The sequence below is a fragment of the Stigmatopora nigra genome, chromosome 1 (assembly GCF_051989575.1).
Source record: "Stigmatopora nigra isolate UIUO_SnigA chromosome 1, RoL_Snig_1.1, whole genome shotgun sequence".
Taxonomy (NCBI): domain Eukaryota; kingdom Metazoa; phylum Chordata; class Actinopteri; order Syngnathiformes; family Syngnathidae; genus Stigmatopora; species Stigmatopora nigra.
Window position 1 is genome coordinate 5,259,406 of NC_135508.1, and position 12,979 is coordinate 5,272,384.

At 38.1% G+C, this 12,979-nt stretch overlaps 1 protein-coding gene across 1 annotated transcript in view; it reads left to right on the forward strand.

The window, feature by feature from the left end:
• The first annotated feature begins 290 nt into the window (after nucleotides 1–290).
• Nucleotides 291–12,979, forward strand: part of casz1 (castor zinc finger 1) — a 196,594-nt gene continuing 183,905 nt past the window's right edge. The window contains exons 1-4 of the mRNA XM_077739485.1: nucleotides 291–593; nucleotides 1,798–1,843; nucleotides 2,031–2,086; nucleotides 6,552–6,629. The gene's annotated coding sequence lies outside the window, so the exon portion shown is untranslated. The remainder of the gene's footprint in view (nucleotides 594–1,797; nucleotides 1,844–2,030; nucleotides 2,087–6,551; nucleotides 6,630–12,979) is intronic.

Sequence of the window (12,979 nt, forward strand, 5' to 3'; positions counted from 1 at the left end):
ACACAAAAAACAAATGAGAGTGGACAGAGCTACTGCCACTGGCTTCCGCGTGACGGCGCCATCTTGGGAAGAAAAAAAATTTATTTGGACAACGTCGGCGGGTCGGTCAAAAAGCCTAGCGGGGCCGTATGTGGCCCGCGGGCCGTAGTTTCCTCGTACCCGCACTAACCACTTGCGCCACTGGGCTGCCCATGATATAAATACATTCTCAAATATGATTTTTTAAACGTTTTTTTTCTATTGTGCTCAGCAAATACAGTGAAACTAAAAGTTTGCGAGAGTTGTACGTATTTGGGAAATGTTCAAAGTCAAGATAAATCCAGGCCACTTTTTCCATGCCACATCAATGAAGCGACAAATTAAATTACGGACTCCTCTTCCCAGTGTCTCCAGGGCACATCTTCCGAGCGACGCACCTTATAAGAAATTAGAATATGACACAATAATAAAAAAGGAAAACAACCTCCTCCTGAAATCAATATTACGACTGATGATGAAAATCAAATAATATGAAAACTACCGTAAAGACGCCACTCACCGCACGTGGGTTGCTTGTAGTTTCAAGTGACGACAGGACGACAAAGTCCACACAGGTAAGAGTTTGGCTTTTCCTCCCAATATGCTTTGCATGTTTCACTCCCCATGCGTAAAAAAAGTCCGAAGTGGAGACGAAGCAGTAGTGCGTACAGTTTGGAATGAAAAGGGAGGGGACCTGGGAAAGTAGTACGTACTACTATAGCCACATCCAGGGGCTTCACCGAGGGGAGTCGCGTTCTCTCCCCGTCGTTGACGACTCTTCCCCCGGCATCGAAGACTCCTGGAGCCGCCGGTGGATCATGCTGTCCTGCCCCCCTCCACCTTTTAACACTCGCCCTCTCATCACAAACTACAAACTTTTAAAGCTCGAACCCTGTCCAAAGTCATGAAATATACACACATTTCACTCAAGTTTAGACGTTTAATGTAACTTTATCACTGTTCGATGTCGATAACGAACACAAATGCATTAGCCAAAGTCGTGTTTTGTATATTAACGTGATGAAACTGCTTTTTAATTTTTTTTTTATTTTATTTTATTTTTTTTTAAAAACGTATTGTAACTTACAGGAAACTGGATGTAAATACTATATCATTTATTTTATTTCAAATTAATTTAATATTAAGTGCTTAGATCCCGGAAGTTCTGCATTTTCCTTTTTTTTGCTTTACTTCATTAGTTTTCTTGCTCATTTATCTAGTTTCACGATTCTGTTAAAAAAGTGATGAAACTGTCTTTTTTTAAGAAAACGTATTGTAACTTGCAGGAAACAGGATGTAAATAGTAAATAATTTAGTTTATTTCAAATTTAATTTAATATTGAGTGCTTAGAACAGACAGAAGTTCTGCATTTTCCCTTTTTTTTTGCTTTACTTCATTTGTTTTCTATAAATGATTAGTTTCCTTGCTCATTTATCTAGTTTCACGATTCACTTGTGAAAAATAGGATATCAAGTCACATCATTTATTCCCAATTAGATAGCGAGTAAACGCTTACAATATTTCATGAATGTTTACGCACTAGAGCACACAAGTTGTGTGATATAATTCTGCACAAGTTTGCTCTCAGTATCTGACAGGCAGGTTTAATGACTTCTACCTCCCGTAGAACAAACAATCTGTCTAAAAACTGCCTGTTTGCTTAGTTGCAATCACTCTAAAACACCATCATGATGTAAGATTTTAATTCACATGCCTTTTCTATCTCTCAAATACTTCCCATTTATTCTAACTGGTGTTTATTTGTTTGTAATTTCAAGGATGAAGATGAGGACAAGAATAGATGACTGGCACTTTAAAACTCAGGTCTCTCACATTCTCGCCGGATCTTTCGCCTTTGCTAATTATTGTGTTGTTTTCAGAGCAAATATGTCATATCCATGGCGACCAGGCAGGTTTTATTGTCTCTCACATGCAATAGCTCACACAAGTAATTAATTATCCTTCCCCCCTCTCTCTCTCTCTCCTTCCCCTCCTGTCTTTGGTTAAACAGATCATTCATGGAAAGCCATCATCTTTTTTAAAATGCCACAGCTAGTACAACATAAGGTAAACAATGACTGTTTTTCAATTTTATCATTTCAATGTCCCTTTTTTTTGTGCTTTGATTCTTTTTCTATTGTACTTAATGTGTGTACTTTGTTGATATTTGCCATCACACAGCAGTTTTGTTTTGTCCATTCATGCATGCAAAGAAACCACACAAGTAATACATGTTATGTTAGGAAATCAGCTTGTATTTTCTGTCAACTGATTGACAGTATAAGAGAGATTGGTGCTTGGACGTTTGGTCGCCGGTCTTTTTGTCCCTTTTGGTTGTCGGTCAAATGGTGACAGAGTTTACTGTTGACACCAGCTCTCAAAATTATATTCATGAGAGAGAGTTTAATATCTAAAAGAGAGAGTTTAATATCTAAGTACTGTTTAATATCTAAGTACTGTTTAATATCTAAGTACTGTTTAATAAATAAGTACTGTTTAATATCTAAGTACTGTTTAATATCTAAGTACTGTTTAATATCTGAGTACAGTTGACTGGCGACCAAAAGACCGGCCACCAAACGCCCGGCCACCAAACGCCCGGCCACCAAACGCCCGGCCACCAAACGCCCGGCCACCAAACGCCCGGCCACCAAACGCCCGGCCACCAAACGCCCGGCCACCAAACGCCCGGCCACCAAACGCCCGGCCACCAAACGCCCGGCCACCAAACGCCCGGCCACCAAACGCCCGGCCACCAAACGCCCGGCCACCAAACGCCCGGCCACCAAACATCTGGTCACGGACAGATTAAAGGGTAACTTGATTCTGATGGAGACCTATACAGTATATCAAGAGATCACTGACTGTAATGACCTACAGCCAGTGACACTGCCAAGTACAATAGTCCGGCTGCATGTATTGCAGCTATGGGTGAGCTGCACTTTAACCCCCCACCCGCACAGACAAAAAGACATATATGATAAGTTAGTGCTCCATCAGTATGGAATGTGACGGCACAGGTCTTCTGCTCCATGAAGGTCTGTCTTGATCTGGACATCATCCAACCTTCACTGTCTGACTGGTGGCATAGATTCCCATCTCTGTTTAGCATTGATGTGACACGGCAATATCCATCTGTCAAACATACTGCCCCTTATTTCTTTTCCTGTCTTTTGACCGCTCACCGCCTCCCTTCCCTAATGTTTCTTTGTCTTTATCAGTATGTCATTATCTTTCATAATGTGGAAGAAACTACTAAATGGTAATACAGTTGCAGTTTGATTTTCAGAGTTCATTTTCTTTTTGCATCCTAAAAGGTCATTGTTCCGTTTCATTTTTTCGAGCAAAATCAAGGGTTACACATTTGTTGGGATATGGAATTGAAAAATATTGAACAAGTTTAATATTCTTGTTTTTTTATTAACTCATCTGGATAGATCAGGGAGGACAAAAAAAGTCATGTTACACCAAACAAGAACTCTTTAGTGGACCAAACTACCTTTATAGTCTTTGATTGCAAAGGTTGGACATTTTCAACTTAGCCTGACTCCTGCTAGATCTGTACTACACTTTAAGGTATGCATAGATTGCTCAAAAAGCCAAATTTTTCACAATTTGTTCAGGTTTAGCTGTCTGTGTTTTGTTTTATATTGCTATTCTTTCCTAAAGATAAGCAAAATCTAATATTTTGGCCATGCATTTGTTAATTGTCTTGCGGTGCCACAATTGTTTTTAATTCCTGCAGCCCTCTCAGTCGATGAGATGCGTCATATCTCATAAGTACCCATCTGCATCTGTCAACAGGGTATGTGGAATTAAACCCATGTGCATTCTGCCTCTCTTTGACCTTGGCTGTGGACCCCTTGTCTTTTAATGTCAAATAAGCATCAGTAATCCCAGGCACCGCTTGACAGGCTTCAAGAGCCATTAGTTTTCTTTCCCAGCTCATAAGCTTTATCAATTGCCCCTTTGTGTAATGATTTTGTGTACAAATTCACACAAGCATAGTGTTTGGCCTTGTAAAAAATATAGTGCCTTTAATATGTGCTAGTATACTAGCATCACATCTTTTTTTTTTAATCACCTTGATTTTTTTTGTTTTTCAATAGAGAGGAAATTTCATTTTTGTATTTTTGCTTGCTTAATCAGCCAGTAGAAAAAATCCAATATAATGGAGGTTCAAGGAGAATTGAATTCCGTGTGTTAACCCTCATCTGGGACTGATGGAAAATTCCCAAGCTAAATAAACAAATCACAAAGACAAACAGAATGAAGTATGGCCATGAAATAAATATTGATTGGTATACAGTGTTCCCTCACTACTTCGCGGTTCAGCTATCGCGGACGCAGAGCTTCGTGGATTTTTTTGGGAAATTAAAAAAAATATACAAATATTACATTGAAACAACATATTTTACAGTTTTTTTGTTATAACATGAATTTCACTCGCTCTACCCGTATTCTATATGGTGTACTGTATACAGGGGGGTAAAAATTTTAAAAAATAAAATAAAAAATAAATAAATTGAAAAAATTATATATCTTTTGAATTAAATTCAAATAAAGCATTTTTGAAGGGGAATCCCTACTGCGCGGAAATTCCTTTATCGCGGGTGGTCCCGGTCCCCATTAACCGCGATAAGCGAGGGAACACTGTACATTTCATACATGAATGAAAATGGCTTTTTTTGGCCATTGAATGTTGGCATTTTCAATAGATTTGAGAATGAGACACATTTGAAGTTGTAGGGGTTGGAGAATGGAACAAGTCACCGAGTTGAGAAAGGGACATACAGCCCCTTTCTGAGCTCATTATCATTCCTAATAAGTCTTAAGGAAAGAAGGAGCATTGAGTGTAAATTCACGGTAATCCTTCGACTGTCCAAGGTTAGGAGAGACGTCAGCACAGACGCACCATTCCCAGCTGGCCACTTTGGGACCAGAGGTGCACTATATAGGGTAGTTGTTCAAGGAGAAACTGAGGGCGTTTAGACGCTGGGTGAAGGTTATGTTTTACCTTCTCAATGGCAATGCACCATCTGGCACCTCGTCAAGACTTTAAAACACCCATTTTTGGACATATTAAGTAATAAGATTTTCCTCTGGGATTTAGAAGACACATTAAAGATCCAATTGGGAGAGTTCTGCCTTCAGCGGAATGCTGAATTTAAAGGAACTCCCTCCACGTTGGGTGTGGTCCAGAAAACAAGTATTGGATTAAATTGGAAGAACTAGTGACCAATTAACTCATTTAATAAATTGCCACTTACTTGTAACAGTTGTTCAACCATGTTGCTTTAATGGAAATCCAATGCAGTGCTTATTTATACTCTGTTCTAAGCTCACAGTCCAATGTGCCGTCACCCTGTGTTTTCTAAACAGGGTTGGCAATGTTATTATATCCATATGCATTAATCAACTCAGATGTGGCACATTAATCTTAATCCAGAGTGAAAAGTGGGCAATTTTTATGCTCACACTAATTAGAACAGTCTTTTTTTCACTAACATCACTAACAACAATTGGAGCTGGTGGTGTACAGTTGGAATTTTCCTTTTTCTTGCACAGTTTAATGCCATCTATGTGTTTTTTTGTCTTCCAAGGAAGGATAATATATCCTGAGAGAGATGTTTAAAACGTTGCTCACCCAACAGTAATACTTTTACATACGGCATACGAGGAATTTGAGATACGGAAAATAATTCGTGCAAATATTTACCTTGAGATACGAGACAAATTTTGAGATATGAGCATACGAGGTAGCTAGGTGGCCACGATAGGCTGCTTATGATTTCAGCACACTGTCTTTCTCGCTGCATCTCCCTTTTGCGAAGATTTGTACAAGAACTGGGCGGAGCATTGCATTTAGTTTGCACAAAAACGTTTACATTTAATGTCAAGTAAGATAAAATATTTTTTAAGTGTGTGTATAGGAATCGATGTTCATTTAAGTTAAATTTAAAGTTTGTTACGTTACGAGTGCATCTCTCTAGTCTCTCCCCCATCCGCAAACTCCACGTTGCCTTGAATAATGTTTAATTTTATTATTAGACATCATAACTAATAATTATATGTTACTCTGTTAGCAGATGGTGAATTACAACCAATAAAAACATTTTTTCATTGTAATATCCAGTTTTTTGATGTTTTTTTTTCAGAGGGTGGGAACAAATTAATTTGTATTTAGTTAATTTCTATAGGAAACGTTGATTTGAGATATGAGTAAATCGACATACGAGCTCAGTCCCGGAACGCATTCAGCTCGTATCTCAAGTTCATGACTGTATTGTTATTATTTTCAAATATTCTTTTCTGCAACAGTGTTTGTTTACTCAGTTCTGCCCACGTCTGATTTACTTTCTTAGCTATGCTCATTAGATCAACCCCGCCTGAACTATTATATATGTTAAGATATCTTTGAATCATTTGTTCAAAGTCATTTTCTTTATCATTGCACTTTTGGTTGTTGCTTACTTTACTCTCTTGCTGTCCTCCCCCCATGAACTCTACAACCACCACCTGGGAACCTCAGGAGGCAGAGAGGCATCACCATGGTGATCTCAACACAGATTCCCTACACAACGGACCATTGTGATGGGCATGTTTTGCGGTGAGTTGTAACAAAATGTCAGCGCAACAGGTTTTTTTTCCCCTTATTTTTCCTTATGTTTTAATACTCTGTTTTGATTGTTCATGGATGCAGTGGATGACAGAATCCCAGTTTTGGTTGATATTAATAATATTTTCCCCTAATGTGTGATAAGCATCTTCACAATACACAAATTGTCCATCAGAGAAGCTTTAATTATGTTTAAAATACGACATATACATTGACTGAGTTTTCGATTGACAAATAGGGAACTACTTCAGATTACCCAACTACACGTAATTCAAGACTCAATATTCTGGGTATGCTTATTTACACGTAACCAAACAAAGCTAGGTCACATGACCCTTTGTTAATAAAACTAGCTCAACTGTTGGGGGTAGGTAGGGATTCGAACTGGTCAGGCTAGGGGATGGACACATCTCCCAGTGCTGGCTACTCTGACCCCTCCTTCAGCTGAAGTCTTTGAAAATCTCATCAAGCCGACTCTGCGTGTGCTACCTCTGATCCGAAGTTATTGAATGTAAATGATTTTAAACCTGACACCCATTCTTCAAAATCCTACTTTTTGTGGTCTTATGTCGACCTTAGCAATTCCTTCAAGTAGCAGTTAATGCCAACACCGCAAATCCCAGTCTAAGTCTTGCCTACAGACTCTTTATGATCTGACATTATTGCCCTTAGGGCTGTTTTAATATGTTGACTTTGACATGCCCATATCCAAATAGTTGGGCCTTCAAGAAAGATCTTAGAGTAGAAAAGGAGTGTATAGATAATGTGGCATTCAAGAGATATACAGATTATACCCGCAACCCCCAAGAGATTGTGTTCTATTATCATAACAGGTACTGGGTTGCCCTCTGTCCCCAGGGTTGGAAAGGAAATGTCTGGGCACCTTGCTCTCTAAGGGAGGGATATGCCCATTGTTTAGGATTTGAAGGTCAAAGATGATCTTAGTTGAACCTTTGTCTCTTGTGGTATGTTGTGTTTATGTTCTTCAGTTTTTGTATGCATCAAGTCTCTTTTATGTTTGTTAGAACAATAGCTGCCAGGTCTGTTCATGCCAATTCTGTAAGAATAATAAGCCCTCTTAGTAACATTTAGTCCCCGAGTAGGTGCAAAAGTGTTGTTCCTGAGAGACTAATTTATGTTTGGAGACCTCACAGTTACCACAGCAGCGACATGTAGTTTGAGCTTCGCTATAGTGCAAGGCAACCCACTTCAGCAATACTCTTGGCAGAAGAAGAAAATAAATTTTTCATTGTTTATATACTACAACTTGCCAGAAGGGATTTCATCCTGCTCTCCTATTGCAGCTTTTGCCATTAGCAAATTGATTGGGAGAACTTGACCACACCTCCATGGCTCTTATCTCCGTATTCTTGGACAATATTGCTACACCATGGGACAATGTAAATATTTAAAGGGGAACCCTTAGTGGTTCTAAATAAATGGTCATGGGGCAGTGCAGCTGTCTTCATCTGAAGGTCCAAGCCAATTTTCTTAACTACAATTAAAGAAAAGTTTTGGATTATTTAAACATGTCTTGTCCTGTGGGGTTTTCCGTTCTTTGTGCCGCAGAAGAGCAAAGTGATTATTGCACCCCTTCAAACCAGGACTACTGGCCTCCCCTCGGATCTATTAGTTTGAAATCATAAGGGTGACAACTCTTTGAAAGTGGGGGTCATTCTGGGATACCATGTTCGAAATGCCACAAAGACCTTGCTTTTATCCATAAATGCTAATTAAAAAATTTAACCTCCTTATTCCCAAGATGCACTGGGAAAGACTTTGTTGCAATTTAGAGGATAATCACACTGCATTTTTAAACAGCGTTTAAAAAATGACTGGGGTTTGTTCACAAGAGGAAGCAGTGGCACAAATTAGGCCTGAGTAAGATGCTACTATACACTCAGAGGAACAATACAGCAAAATTCACATCATTACATGCACTGCTCGACTTATCTTCTTAATGACTTCAAATGATCTTACTTAAAAAGACGATCAGTTTTGTTTTCATGCACACAGGAAAACTGTTTTTCTTTTAATTATAAATTCCTTCTTGTTAAGTAGCTTTTTTTGTAGAACGTGTCCTTACGATCTCGGCAGTTGGGGAGAAAAAGCTAATGAGGTATGATTTGTTAACGGCTGTTTTAACTTGGAAACATCTTAGTTGCAATTTTTGGATTTTCAGTCTGACAGAAATGGCAAACTGGGTGGAAAATATTGTCAAGTTATCTTTGTCTGGAAAAAAAACGGCAAAGCACTCCCCTCCACAGTTAATTTACATCCCTAAGTCAGTCAAACATAAGATTACTAATTTAAATGTAATTAACGTATGGGTTTATTGTACTTAAACCCTTCTTTTAATATATATTTTATTCTACTTTTCAGTTAATTTATTAGTTTTTGTTTGTTAGACTCACTACTGGCCAAGGCACTGTTTGCTACATTATTCTTTCACCAATTAAATCTAACTTTGTACTCGTAGTTACGTTTGGCCATACAAAACCAGACATAACAGTGGTTTCTTGCCACATCTATTAAAAAAAACACATAGAAGATAAATGTAGTTCTTCAGGAAGTTGCCCAGAAAAACAACAACAATAAAAAAAACAACAACTTCCAGCTGCCGAATTCTGAGAGCTCCCCATCAGTAGGTTATCGACACCTTTTATTGAGGAACAAGCAGGAGACAAGCAAAGGGCAGAGGAGAGCCAAGGTGGGGGCAGGCGAGCTTATTGACAAATACAGGAAGGGTGACCGAACAGAAGCTTTCTAATCTAAAGACTAATTAAGTATATAAGGAAAACACGAGTTGGCCAATACATCAAACACTCTCTTACACTTACCTAAACCAAAGTATGGTTTCAAGTATGGTTAGAAAAAGCAGAAAACTCTGTGGCTCACATACAGTTATGTTCCGTGTTCACCTCACAAACTAAAAGAGTACCGAAGTGTATGTCATGCAGTCATCTTTGAATCCAAAAAAGTCTCATTTAAGTCCAAAATAACTATAGTTAGCTGTTTTCGATGTGATAGGAGCTTAAGTAGCTGTGTGAACGTTGTTGTTTTGTTTTCTTAATTAGTTTTGTCACAGATTTTCACATTTGATGTTCTTTTGTATCATCAGATTTGTGTTATTTGCATATATTTGGGCTATATCAGATTCTAAGTAATAATTTATTCATCTTCCGTAGTGCGCATCCTCAAAACGTATGCTAGCTGACTTTGGGTTTAAGCAGCATGGGCAAACTACGGCCCGCGGGCCACATATGGCCCTTAGGCTTTTTAATCCGGCCCGCCGACATTATCCAATTTGTTTTTCTACACAAAATGGCGCCGTCACGCGGAATCCAGTGGCAGTAGCTATGTCCACTCTTATTTGTTTCTAATTTTTTGCAATTCACTGATTCATGTGTCGAAGTTAATTTCAAACTGGATCTTATTCATGTTCTTTCCACATAGTGTGCTCCACTTGATTGGGGTGGTACGTTTACAAACATTCCTCTTTATCCAACTATAATTTGCACGTTTATGAAGTTTGTCGCAAAGTTGATGTCATTCATGGGCTTTAATTGATCAAGTGGATGACTGATTCTAAAATTACTGTCAATATTTGGCTCTGACAGTGTGTCTGGCGTGTATGGCTTGACACACAATTGATGGAAAAACATACTTATATTTACTCCAGGCTCCACTCAGCATGATGTTGCTGCCTCTGTTTGCTATACAGTAAATACTCATGATTTTGAAATTAGTAGGCTTGACTTATATAGCAACCAAAGAAAAAAGTTTCCTGTAGGTAGGCCTTTTTTAGTTACCACAAGAAATTACGTAAAAAAAATAAATAAAAAAAACTTTTTTTTAATAGAAAGCTGCCCAGACAATAGAGTAGCTTTTGATTTTATGCTACAGCAACCATTATCTTTTTAATAAAAATCCCGACTTGGTGAAAGTTTAATTAATAAGGGACTTGAAGCAAATGAAATGAGCAAGGGAGTACTGTCTTTAAGGGGCTGCTTATTTTTCCATCTGGGCTGTCCTCTAAAAAAATGGTCAATTAGTGCATTAAGCTGCAGAGACAAAAACTTCATTAGTTCTAGCAAAAAGAATAATAGGTTATAAAAGGTTTAGCTTTGATGGCAGGCAAAAAGTACAAGAGACAGCCTTGTGGATTTTGTGTTATGCAAGTATGAGTTTTGAAACAATATTTTACTTGGGTGTGTGATTGAAGTAGTTTTCTTTTTGTAATTTTCATGTTAGAGAAGATACCTTTTTGGCATCTGGCTTTTTGAATAGTTTCTTGAAATAGGATTCAAGTGTGACCAAAAATCCTGGTTTGGGTTAATTGTTGTTGAAGGTTCATTTTTAAATGAGGCATATCAAACCCTTCTTTGCCCTTGTTGCCATTCGTTGCTCAGATTTTCTCCCCATTGCCCTGATTGCAGTGTTTAACTTGTTAATATTGGGCAGAATGCTTCTGGGAAACGTGTCTTAAACTTCAAAAAACAAACACATGGATATAATTGGTGTTATGGGACAATTTCTTCTGGAAACCTTTTTTCTTCAGTTTTTAAACATACAAGTGCAGATCTGATCATGCTGTGAATTCTAGTATATGATTGGTTACAGTAGATCCACCAATAAATTAATTATTTCCACTTCATGGTTAAGTATGTGCTACTCTTCCAAATTGAGTGCTGGTACTTGGTTATTACACTTTAATAGCTCGGTTGCCAAACTAACGATATATTACTCCGTGTGCTGGCTCAGATCAGAGAAGATGAATTGGCTATTAATTAGAGTTACACTGAGAGGGCACCAGGGAGAGACTCCTCATAGCCTCGCAATCAACGCCAACATGGGCTCTTGTGACTTGGACAGTTGAGACAGCGTTGGGTCACTGAGTTTTTGTGCAGAATCGTCTGAATGTATTTATAAGGGCAAATCTAATTCCCCAACCTTGGTCTAATCACCATTTTTGAGGGAAAGTATCCAAACTCCAGGTTCCAAAGAGGCACTTAACAAATCTATCACACAACCAAAGACATTGACTATCAAGTCTAACTGAAATATTTGACGAGCATAGGTGATTCCTGCAAATAACATTGTTTGGCTTACCGTATTTTCACGACTATAAGGCGCACCACATTATAAGGCTCACCCTCAATGAATTGCTCTTGACTTCCAGGTATGAAACACTCACTACACAGTCACATCTAAAGCCAGCCATTGTTGATGCTTTGGATTTTTTTGTATAAAATCTGGCAGTGGGGGAGGAGCTATATGATGGAAGATTTTGTTAACTAAGATGGCATCTGCATATTTAACAGTATTGTTTCAGTTCAGGCATTTGTGTTTTTTTAATATTCGACAGTGGTGGTTTTTCGTTTTTGGTTTTCTGTTTTTTCCATATATAAGGTGCACTGGATTATAAGGCGCACTGTCTATTTTGGAGAAAATTTAAGACTTAAGTGTGCCTTATAGTCGTGAAAATACGGTGCTTTTGTTGTGAAGCGTGTAAATTAGCCCTTTTATCACAATTAATTAAAATTATTTATGCGGATATATGAGATGTTCCATCTTGTGTTCATCCACACAGAATAAATAAGTCAAAGCTGTAGGATATACGTCTTTTTATTGGCTCTCTTGATCTCAGGCACATTTGTTTTGGGGGCTAAAACTGTCTCTGCCGTGCGACTTTGTGGAGGACTTTCTGCTATCACTCATGTTGAATGCCTCTTTTATGACTCGTTTTGTTAAAAAAAAATCAATGCAAGGTATCATGAGTTATAGCTTGTCTATGCAAATGAGGGAATTTTGACAGTTTGTTGTACATGTCATCTTTTTAAACACTCAAAAGCAATAAATATCATAGTGAAATTGCCACTGAATATTATTAGTTATTTTAACAAGTTCCTTGTAAATACACGTTAAATGTTTGAATGATGGGTGGGAAGAATAATGGCTTTGCATCATCTTATTAGATGCCATAAAATTGGAAGTGATTTATCATTGATATTGTGTTTGCCATCTTTCGCTTACTTATTAGTAAGCTTGCTTTGTCTTGATGTATCCATTAAATAAAGAAGCGCTTGTTAAAGCCTCTGGCTATGACTGTCATGAAAATGGTAGCCTCACACATATATTTTTGTCCCTCTGATCCTATTTGTTGGAAGATTAAGTGAAATACAGTACATTATAGGAAGAACATATATTTGTACTTCTAAGACTGAAAATGATCTACAGAGTTTAAACTCTACAGGGTTTAAAGCAGTGGTCTCAAACCGGTTCCACATAGGGCCGCAGTGGGTCCTGTTTTTTGTTCCAACCGATCCAGTGCCGACATT